Source organism: Seriola aureovittata, chromosome 2 (assembly GCF_021018895.1).
Source record: "Seriola aureovittata isolate HTS-2021-v1 ecotype China chromosome 2, ASM2101889v1, whole genome shotgun sequence".
In the NCBI taxonomy this organism is placed as follows: Eukaryota; Metazoa; Chordata; class Actinopteri; order Carangiformes; family Carangidae; genus Seriola; species Seriola aureovittata.
In genome coordinates, this window is record NC_079365.1 from 12843073 (window position 1) to 12843357 (window position 285).

A 285-nucleotide genomic window follows, 5' to 3' on the forward strand; every position below is an offset into this window, starting at 1 on the left:
GACACTGTGTTTTAATCACTTAGACTTCCTCACTGTTCTATGCTGGCAATATTCACAACATACTGTAAGTCTTTCTGTGTCAGTCTTGTTTCATACCCACAAATCAGTTTCATTAGTTACATGTTATTGTTGTCATCCAGTGAATTAGTGCTTAATAACAGATAAAGCAGTGTCAGAGCAGACCTACAGTGTGAGGCAGGGATTAGTGCGCGCTCCTGTCGCTTTAAAGGGAGCGCGCTCGCGGCATTTAAAGCTGTCAGATCCCTTGCGTCACTACTACACGCT